Source organism: Vigna radiata, chromosome 6 (genome assembly GCF_000741045.1).
Source record: "Vigna radiata var. radiata cultivar VC1973A chromosome 6, Vradiata_ver6, whole genome shotgun sequence".
Lineage (NCBI taxonomy): Eukaryota > Viridiplantae > Streptophyta > Magnoliopsida > Fabales > Fabaceae > Vigna > Vigna radiata.
This window is the reverse complement of record NC_028356.1, coordinates 25,777,018-25,787,116: the sequence shown is the minus strand read 5'-3', so window position 1 is coordinate 25,787,116 and position 10,099 is coordinate 25,777,018.

Sequence of the window (10,099 nt, the reverse complement as noted above, 5' to 3'; positions counted from 1 at the left end):
AAGAAAACTTTGACCCAATCCAGATTGTGAATTCAATTGGCATTTTTATGGCATCAATGATTTGGATGTGGGAATCACCATAGTTTTTGGGTTTACGGCCACATTGCTTAAATTTGATAGGGTTGACCTTTTCCTTGGTTTTACATGTCGATAATGTGTCGATTTTTTTCTTCCTGGTTTATATTTCAGTATTTTTAATTCTAAATTAAAAAGAAATTATGCTTTTAGATTAAAAAGATTAATATAAAAATATATATTTTTATTCTAAATTAATCATTTTATAACAAAAAGGATTAGATTTTATAAAATAATTGGTGCAAGGTAGTCTTTCCATATATTGGTTGTTTTAGTGAAAAATAGAAATATTAGTACAAAATTTAATATCAGTGGTAACATATCCGATTTAATTTAAAAGACTATAATAATTTTGTAAATAGTAGAGAATATTTAAATTGGTTATCGTGGAAACTAATCTAATATGTACATATTATATTAATTCGGTTAAATAGAAAATATGTTCAATGACTTTGAAAGAACCTCCAACACAACTCTCACTTTTTCGTTATTTTTCAAGTCTTTCCTCTCTCATTTCTAAAGCCTCTAAAAACTTCTTTTTCAATGCATCCCTCTAAGCTCAACCACCGCGATGACGTTACTTTGGTGGAGTTTTTCAAGCACTATATTAACTACAAAATAAGGAGATTAGTGATGAAATTACATAAATGTAGCCTAAAACACAATTATTTCTAAAAGTAAGATAAAAAAAGATGATTAAGCAAATTACAAGTTAGAAAAGAATTGATTTTGCTACAAAAGTGATGCTTAGATAATGATAAGAATTAACATTATCACATGTTTGAACTTGCTAGTCCAAAGGAGATTGGCCTGCCTAGCCTACTAGCCATTTAGGCCATAGAGAGGCCAACCGCAATAACCTGCAACCCGTTTTATTTTCACTTTCACAAGCCCTTTCTTCATTCCCCTTTCTTCAGCCACGACACAAACCCACACGAGACACACATAGAGAGTGAAACAAAACGACATGTGAGTTGCTACTTTGGTCTCTTAGAGACAACTACGATGACTCTCCTCATCGGTGATGACAGACCTACATGTTCGTCTTTTCTTTGACTTGTTTTCTAATCTTCAATTTTGTGAGCAAAATTCTTTGTTGAAAATAGAATGGCTTAGTTTCATCACCAAGAGAAGGGGGGGTGAATTGGTGAAATACAAAAATTAGAGTCTTTTCAAAATCTTTTTCGTAAAGTATAAAACTTTCAAAAGTTTCTTAAATCTCAAGGAAAAAGATAAATCAAGTACAACGGAAAATAAGTGACTGTGCATAATATAAAGTTGACTTGAAATGTAAAGAGTTCAGGGATAGAAAATTCAAACGCAGTTTTTATACTAGTTCGGCCAAACTACCTACATCCATTGTCCTTCCTGTACCCGAAAGGAAATGCACTATAATGGTCAAGGTTTTTACAACAAGGTTTCTATAGAGACCTCCATGTCAAAATATAAAACACCTTTCTAACCCTCTAACCAAAATATAGGAATACAACACTTAAAGAACAACAACAAGATATCCCCTCTCCTACAGTCTTTAACAACTTTGAACAATCCTCAAAGTCCTCAGAACACAACATGTCCTCTTCCTGTAATCACAACAGGGCAACCACAATCTTCAAAAGATTGAGAGAAGTATTTGATCACGCATGAAAACACCTTCAGTGCAGAATGATCAAGCAGTCTATGCGCACACCAATAGTTGCTCGTCAAGCAACTCCCAAAGAATGATCACCACGATCTTCTTGATGAGTTCTTGGAGCTTTTCAATTTTCTAGCAGAGATCAAGATCTGAAACAATTCAATGAAAATGTTAGAATTACCAAAAGTTTCTGTAGAATACAGAATCACATCTATATATAGATTTCTGTTAAACAGACGCTCCCAAAGTTTACTATGCTACTAATACAATCGGCTACGGTCAGAAAATTATGACAGTTTTAACATTTAGTAGCATTCAGACCAACTAAATTGATTGCACATTTAATTTAGTTGACTAACAATTAATGCTAGGTGAAAGATGTAAAATATAGTCGTTATACTACACAGGCATTAACAGAAATTCAAAACATAACTAACTAAGTCAAGTAGCTTGCGCATACAGTCGACTTTGTCAATTCAATGCAGTTTTGAAAATCTTTCTTTGCAAAAATACTCACAACACTGTTTTTAGAAAATTTGTGCAAAGTCACGAGTTTTAATCGACTTACGTTATAATGAAGTCGACTTAAAACTTGCAGTTTTGCCACACAATATAAGTTCAACCAAAGTGCACGTGGTTTTCTTTTCTAAATCATATGTTATGCAATCATAAATGATATATCACATAGAACGCAGTAAATATGCATACATAGACAGAATAAACATAAAGATATTCTCAAGAAATCATATATATGAAAGTAATGAACATGTAACACATATGAAATGTAACAATACATGTTGTTATTAATAATGTGTTGTCATCATAAGAAACTAGAAGCTATCTGAGATTGTAGGGTTTAGCTAAACCAGTGCTTCCCTTATCAACAATTTCCACATTTTTTGATGATGCACAACCATGATTAATATCAACCATGTTTGTACAACATATAAACCAAATTGTATCAGTGTAAACAAATATATCAATCAATTTGTATCAAACAGTATCAGAACAGATTCATAGCAGATCATATTTCAATCTTTATCAGAGCAAACATTTGTTGAAATAAACTCCTCTTTGAAATCTGTTTTCAAATCAATGCAAATCAGATTGTATAAGAAAATTAGAGCATTATATCAGAGCAATTTCCCCAGTGCATATATCAGATAATTAGAGCAAAAAAAATATCAGAACATTTGGTATTATTCAACCCCTTTGTGCGTTAGCAAAAAAGGTATGCTCTATGAAAATGATATGCATTAAAACATTTTAATTAGAGATGCATCACATATAACATATTAATCAATCAATGATGCTCCCCTGTCACAGATAATCACATGATAAAGATGTAATCTCCCCCTTAAATGTAGGCATGTGAAATATTTAAACTATAATGCAATGTTCCCCCTACCATTATGCATGTTTTATAATCAAAACCCAAATGTACAATGCAGTTATCAAAGAAAATTTCAAAGCACGGAAAAACATGACATAATGTATCAAAAGATTTGCAATCAACTCAATTTAGCATAGATACAATCAATCAACAATCTCACAATATAATCTCACACATATATCAACCAATCACAAAGTAGAGATACATTGAAAGAAAACAATATATGTAAAATAATCAGATTAACCAAATTCTAATTAATGGATTTATAACCCAGTTAAACCAGTCGTCAATTATTCTTAATTAGCAATCGATTTCATTGCTCTCCACTGAATAAAAACTCCAATAGTTTATCCAGAAGCAATGATAAAAACTCCAATAGTTTATCCAGAAGCAATGTTCTTGCAAAACCTTTAAAGATCTTTTGTAGATTAAGCATTTTAGAATCATAGTAATGCAAGAAATTATTCATATATAAATTAAATATGCAAAAGTATTAATGTGACAGTAAACACAAGCATAATCAACTTCATTCAACATAGAGTCTATTTGAATCAAATATAAATAGATTCAAACACGAAATAAAAAACTGGTAAAGTTGAAACTAAAACAACTGATTTCATTAATAGACAAAAAATATTACAATAGGATTAGACTACTAATCAGATAGAATGGCAAGCTAAGCCATTTTCAAAATATTATAGAAAAAAAAAACAAGCAAACAAGACTTATGACAAAATGTTGTAGACACAAGACCCCTATTCTATTTCGGAAGACTCTACAATCTTTTTGTTAGCACTGTTCTTCTCAATGTTAGAATCATCCACGGAGGTATCTCCAAAAGCATTTATCCTTAGTGCATAGTCCATCTTTCGATGCAGTTCTGTGAATGATTTTTGCAGCATTATCATCTTTTCATCAAGTCTTTTGAACCTTTCATCCACAAATTTTTCGAATAATGTTTGAGGTTGTGATAACGATTTGAAACATCGTTATTTACTATGTGATTTTGATACTAAAAGCATCCTTTTTCACTTAGAAACTTGATTGGACTCATATTTTTGCTTTAGTTTTATAAATAAGAGAGTTGAGGTGGAACTTGATGATTTTTTGACTAATTTTCTTGATTTTATAGGCTATCGGAATGGTTTGAAAGAAGAATTAAAGTACCAAACACTTGTAGTGCTGAAAAGTCAACCAGAATGCAGAAAAGTCAACCAATCAACCAGAAAAGTCAACTAGTCAACCAGAAAAAGTCAACAAACGCACCAAAAAGAAAAATTCAAAAAGAAAAAGAAAGAGCTCACTGCAATGGAAGGCTGGGAAAAAGAAAAGAGAGTTTTTCTTGAAAGATGAATTCATAAATGTCTCTCTTGACTCAAGGAACTTTGTTGACCAGAAAAACCAATTTCCTTCTTAGCCCAGCCAAGTTACATGCCATGAAAAGCCCGTGTGATGATAACCTGCTTGTGAGAATGTTTGATTGTGGTTAAATGAAAGAAAAAATTAATTTGTGTGACATTGTGATAACAGAAATAAATACCACACCATACACCTGTGAGTGAATGAGACACTTTTGAATGCTTGAGAGATATATTTTTGAGTGCTTGAGTGAAACATTTTCCCTGGTGAGGAATAGTTCTCTGAATTTCTGATTGCATCTCTACTTGGTTGATTGATCACTCTTAAGGATAACACCTATTAAAAATGCATCACATTGAGCATGATTGAATTGAAGCATCTGCACATCTTGACTGAAATCTTATGCTGAAATTGATAAAAGTGATTCCTTGTCTTGAAAAAGTCTTTGAAAAAGGTTGAGTCATTGTAGTGATTTTTTTGAAAAGCTGAGTTGCATTTTGTTTGCTTGAGGACAAGCAAAGTTCTGAGTTTGGGGTTCTGATAACGGTTTGAAACACCGTTATTTGCTATGTGATTTTGATACTACAAGCACCCTTTTTCACTTAGAAACTTGCTTGGACTCATGTTTTTGCTTTAGTTTTATAAATAAGAGAGTTGAGGTGGAACTTGATGATTTTTTGACTAATTCCCTTGATTTTATAGGCTATCAGAATGGTTTGAAGGAAGAATTATAGTACCAAACAGTTGTAGTGCTGAAAAGTTAATCAGAATGCAGAAAAGTCAACCAGTCAACCAGAAAAGTCAACCAATCAACCAGAAAAAGTCAACAAACGCACCAGAAAATTACCGTTGGTCGCCTGGGCGACGGAACTCGAAGCTTGGGCGTCCAAATGAGCGCTTGGGCCTTACATGAGGCCCAATTCTCGCCCGGGCGACCTTCTTAGACGCTTGGGCAATGATTTTAGTGGATCGGGCCCTGTTTCTGCTTCATTTTTTATTCTTTTGGACCGGGCCGCACTTTGGGACACTTTTGGCACTATTTAAAGGACCATAGGGTTCTAGGTTTTGCATCCCTGGCAGAAGCGAGCATAGCAATTCACTCCTAGCCAATTCTTAATCTTTTCATTCTTTCTTTTCTTCCACTATTCATAGAGTTTCCCCATGTCTATGGGGAACTAATTTCCAATTGTTGTTGGGGAATGATGTAACCTTGTGAACTCTCATGTATTTAAATTGATTCTTAATTTCATATGCTTTTTTTCATTAATTGTTAGAGTAATTTATCTGTTCTTAATGCTTGCTTATACAATAGCATGATCTGTGAGTTGCATGAGTGTCGGGAGGTTCCTTTCACTTCATGCCCTTGTTAAATTACTCCTAAGGGATATATTGCTCAGGGATGAGGGTATGAGTCTTAGTCATCTTAACCTCTTGATCTTCACATCTTTTTACCAGGAATGCTAGGAATTGTATGAACTCGTAATCAGGGACAGGCTTATTCACCGAGGGGTCGGGTTTAAGTGATTTAGTGAGGGACGTTGGCATTAATGAATAAAAGAAGAATTCTTATATACATGAGAGGGAACTTGGTGAAGTCAAACCCCAACAACATAATCATCTCATATAAATCAACCTTCATTCATCTTTGTGCTCTTTTGCCACTGATCACTCTTATTTTGCTTTATTTTATTATTCTTGCAATACAAATCCATAATATCTTTTCTTTTAAGTCTTAATTAATCCTGTTTTCACACAACTTTCAACACCGAGAGTCCTATAGGATACGATACTCGGTCTTACCATTTTATAATAATTGTGCGACTTGGTACACTTGTCGATTTGCCCCAATAGGTTGAAATTTGTATATAGATGAATCAATTTTTATTGGTTTCATTTCTTCAGTATCAAGAATGTAGTCATTCTTGAATATCCAACCTTCTTTCACTTTTCTAAATCCCATAGAATCCAAAAATAATTTCTCCAACACATTCTTCTTGTTGCAACTAATAGTTCTTTCATTTTTGAGATCCATATTTTGCATTCTTGATATCTTACTGATGAAGACACCGTATGGTAGACAACTTTCGTTTTGCAGACCTTAACATGTAATCACCAATAACGGAGGCCCAGTTTGTTGGAGTAGCAATTTTGTAAGCATACAACAGGTATATATCCTCAGCATTTAACAGTGTTTGATCTTCATCCCTTGGAAGTAGTATCCAAGTAATCATATATGCGCATAAACTTTCTTCCTTACTCAGGTTTTCAATGCCAAGGGATTCATATCTTCCAACCAAGTTAGGATTCTTCAAGAAGTTGTTTTATAACTCAGTTTTGTAGAAACCAGGAATACCTTGATGTGCCATCAATCCTTCTTGTTGAAGTCCTGCGATATATTTTCAAATGAAATAGTCGATGCAGATGTCTACACCTTTTACTCTTGATATAAGATAGTTTCCTTCTTTTTTCAGATTAGAATAGAAAACATTCACTATATTTGGATAACAATCACCTTGGAGTTCTACAAACTTTGTCAAACTAGCTTTCTCAAACCATTCTTGAAATGTAAATCCTTCATTGCGGAAGAATAGAATACTCATACACTTATGCCTTATCACTTCCTTAAAACCCCATTTGCATATAAAGTTAGTTCTCTGATCATCATCGCTAAGCCACCCAAAAGGATTTGCCTCCCTTCTTGTAGAAGCAGAATGCTTTTCGGGTCATGATGATGAGGCGACCATTTTTCAAGATTTTTTAAAGAGTGTAGAGACTTCTTGAACAAAAATAAGGGTTTTGCTTACAGTGTGCATGAAACAGAGTCAAAACAAGCAATCATATTTAGAGGTGCAAACTAAGATTCATCAGAATTAGGCTCATTTTAAATTTTCAAATTTAGAAAGCCCAAATTACAGATATGTAGTGGATTTTATTAAATCCTAAGTTGACTACTGTATGATAGAGAGTTTTCAAAAATAGAAATACACATACATTAACATGCAAGCGATTGTACACATAATTCAGTTGACTAAAAGTCATAAAAATTGATTTTCACATAAAAGCAATCACAATCAATCATACTATCATACAAACAATCAAGCAATCAAACATATCAAACATTATGCAAACGTAAGATGATTGTTACCACTTGTAGATCCTCAAGAAATTTGATGTAACCAAGTTAGTTCATCCTTGAGTTCTCATTTGATGCAGGTACCCATTTGAATTTTGGTCCTTGATTTTTAGTTGCAGCTATATGTTCCTTAGAAATCCATCTGTATAAGCCTTTAGGAACACCAACCTTTTTGTAAAAACAATTTCTAACAATATGACTAATGTTATTGCACTAAAAGCAAGCATTCTTAACATGTTTACTCAAATCAACAAACTTCTTTGTATTGGTCTTATTTGATTGAGCTTTATGGCCAATACCTTGCCTATATATTGCTCTACCTGAAAACTTTAAAACAACATCTAACTCATTTTGCAATTTCTCATTATCATTGACTAGATTATTTATTCTATATTCATAATCCTTTCTCTTAGAGTTAAGTTCATTGACCTTGTATTGCAGTCGCATGACCTCAGCGTGTATCTCTTGAAATGCATCCAACAACAGGTCGTACTTCACTTCAATAGGTTCTTTTTCGAACTCTGTATCACTATCATAATCTGTCAGTGATGTTCCATCCATGAAGCATATATTTGATTCCTCCTCTCAATCAAGATCTTCGTCACTTGAGGATTCTGAATCAGTATTTTCCTAGGCAATGTAAGCACTCTTCTGCTTTCAGTTTTGTCCTTAGGGAACTTCCTGTTTGCTTTCTACTTCAACTTCAGATCTCGACAATCAGGCTTGATGTGTCCTTCTTTGCCACGTATATAACATTGAACTGTATTTGATCTGGTAGCTCTCTTTCCTTTTCTATTTCTTGCATGGTCAGTAAGTTGACTAGTATTTCTCATAAACCGATTAAATTTTCTTACCACCATGGACATCAGTTCGTTGTTGTCCAATTCTGCTTCAGATTCATCCTCAGATAAAACAGTCTTTGAGGCTTTTCAAAGACTTTTTCGTAAAGTATAAAACTTTTTCATAAAGAACAAAACTTTCAAAAATCAGAGTCTTTTCAAAATCTTTTTCATAAAGTATAAAACTTTCAAAAGTTTCTTGAATCTTAAGGAAAAAGATAAATCAAGTGCAGCGGAAAATAGTTGACTATGCAGAATATAAAGTCGACTTGAAATGTAAAGAGTTGGGGATAGAAACTTCAAATGCAATTTTTATACTAGTTCGGAAAAACTGCCTACATCCAGTGTCCTTCCTGTACCCGGAAGCAAATGCACTATAATGGTAAAGATGTTTACAACAAGGACTATATAGAGACCTCCACGTCAAAATATAAAACACCTATCTAACCCTCTAACCAAAATATAGGCATACAACACTTAAAGAATAGTAGCAAGATATTCACTCTCTTGCAGTGTTTAACAACTTTGAACAATCCTCAAAGTCCCAAGAACGCAACATATCCTCTTCCTGTAATCATAACAGGGCAGCAACAATCTTCACAACATTGAGAGAAATATTTGATCACGTATGAAAACAACTTCAGTGTAGAATGATCAAGTAGTCTATGCGCACACCAATACTTGCTCGTCGAGAAACTCCCAAAGAATGATCATCACGGTCTTCTGTTGACTCACTGGCAAGTGTAACAGATCGTTCAAGTAATATAATCAGTAATGCCCGATATTGTTCTTCCCAAGAGACTCGAAAGGCCTTATCGTTCGTGTGAATCGAAATCAACTCTTCTTCTTCATGTGGGGATCTTCATCGTCCCACTTGCTCAACTTTCTTCTATCCATTCTTCCAATTGTTGTGGAGTAAGGCCTTCTGATCTCTACCATTCCCTCATCCTTAAGCTTCCTATTCACAATCCATTTCCTGTTTTTAAATCGCACTGACATGCCACGCAGGATTGGTGTGTCCTCTTAGTGGGTTGATTCCTCTATGCCTGCCTTCTTCTCCTCAAGAATCTGCAAAACATTACAATTGTTAAAACAATCAATACCTGTGGTGTTCTCCTCTTTTGCAGCTTCTCTTCTGGCCCTTCTGTATTTGGATCTTCTTATTGCTCTCATTTTAGTTTCCTCAGAGCCATAAATTAACACTTGGTCATTATCTCTTAGCTTTATTCCTCCGTCATGGATGATGAAGGTTGAAAAACAGTTATTTTCATATGTCATTTTAGACCAAATTACACCCTTTACTACTTGGAATGAGCTAAGAATCAAGCAAAACTCAATAAATGAGTCTATAGAGAGTCAAAAGCTGTTTTTAGCGATATTATGCTTGTTTTGCATTGTTTTGTAGCATTTTTGAGAAAATGAAGAATGAAGTTGAAGATAAAGGTCGTAGACTCAAGAAAAGAGAAGAAAATTGAAGATTTGAAGAGTCGACGCACCGCCCGACGGCAACTTACACCGCCGGGCGGTGACCCTTACCGCCAGGCGGTTTTGCGGTTTGTGGGAAACCGCCGGGCGCCACACTTGTTCCGTCGGGCGGTGGTCCGTTGGGCTTGGGCCTGTTTTCTGCTGCGCTCCTCACCTATAAATAGCCCTATTGCGAGTTG